Source organism: Otolemur garnettii, unplaced genomic scaffold, assembly GCF_000181295.1.
Source record: "Otolemur garnettii isolate 467f Iridium unplaced genomic scaffold, OtoGar3 scaffold00024, whole genome shotgun sequence".
Classification (NCBI taxonomy): domain Eukaryota; kingdom Metazoa; phylum Chordata; class Mammalia; order Primates; family Galagidae; genus Otolemur; species Otolemur garnettii.
Window position 1 is genome coordinate 18,334,632 of NW_003852419.1, and position 1,475 is coordinate 18,336,106.

Genomic DNA, 1,475 nt, shown 5'->3' on the forward strand with positions numbered 1-1,475 from the left:
ACCACAAAAGACATTTCAGTGCACCTTCCCACACTCTTAGGAAGATTATGTCTTCCCCTCTTTCTGTTTCGTTAAGATGATTCATTACTTTATTGATGTGCTCTTTCTGTTTTTTGGATGTAGGCATCTAATGTGATAAATTTCCCTCTTACGACTCTTTTAGGTTTGGCGCCCATAGCTTAAGCGGCTAAGGCACCAGTTACATACACCAGAGCTGGTGGGTTTGAATCCAGCCCAGGCCTACCAAACAACAATGGAAACAAGAACCAAAAAATAGCTGGGTGTTGTGGTGGGTGCCCGTAGACCCAGCTACTTGGCAGGCTGAGGCAAGAGAATCGCTTATGCCCAGGAGTTTAAGGTTGCTGTGAGCTGTGATGCCACAGCACTCTACCCAGGTGACAGCTTTAGGTGCTGTCTCAAAATAAATAAATAAAGTATTTTACAGTATCCCACAGGTTTTGGTAACTTGTAGCCTCATTGTTGTTGTCATGTTTGAGGAATTTAACAATTTCCTTCTTCTTCTTCTTTTTTTTTTTTTGTACAGATAGAGTCTTACTTTATCGCCCTCAGTAGAGTGCTGTGACGTCACAGCTCACAGCAACCTCTAGCTCTTGGGCTTAGGCAATTCTCTTGCCTCAGCCTCTGGAGTAGCTAGGACTACAGGTGCCTGCTACATGCCTGGCTATTTTTTGTTGCAATTTGGCTGGGGCCAGGCTTGAACCCACCACCCTCTGTATATGGGGCCAGCACCCTACTCACTTAGCCACAGGTGCTGCCCTCAACAATTTCCTTCTTTATCTCTTCCCTTTTTTTTTTTCCTCCAAATGTTTGAGGCAGGAAAACAAGGCTGCCCTCTCATGGCAGTCCTGACAATGGTCCTCAGGGGCTGATGTTGGCCTCCATCCTTGGCTGAGGAGAAACTGGACCCTCCACAGCCCCAGGAGAGAGAGAGGCCCTCTTTATCTTTTCCTTCACCCAACTCTCATTCAGCATAAGGTTGCTTAGTTTCTATGCCTTTGTGTGGAGATGACAATTCTTGTTGGAGTTGAGTTCCACCTTTATTGCTTTGTGGTGTGAAAAGATACAAGCTATAATTTAAATTCTTTTAATTTTGTTGAGGTTTGATTCTAGGATTAATTTTGTTGAGGTTTTTATTCTAGGATGTTGTTGGAGTACATACCATGGGATGACAAGAAAAATGTATGGTGTGTTCTGTATGTCTACTAAGCCCATTTGTTCTAGGGTCACATTTAAGTCCCTTGTATCTTTGCTTAGTTTCTGTTTAAAGGATCTGTCCAGTTCTGTCATAGGATTAAATCCCCAGTATTATGGTGTTATGGGATATCACATAGCTCAGACCAATCAAGGTCTGTTTTACAAATCTGGGAGCATTTAAGTTGGGTGCAATTAATATTTAGAAATGAAATGTCCTCTTGTTTTACTGTTTTCTTGACCAATATGAAGTGACTTTTCCC

The 1,475-nt window shown here is 42.6% G+C and overlaps 1 non-coding gene across 1 annotated transcript; it reads right to left on the bottom strand.

Moving 5' to 3' along the window:
- Window positions 1-822: 822 nt before the first annotated feature.
- LOC111724624 lies at window positions 823-955 on the bottom strand. Its single transcript, XR_002772889.1, has one exon.
- Window positions 956-1,475: the final 520 nt, after the last annotated feature.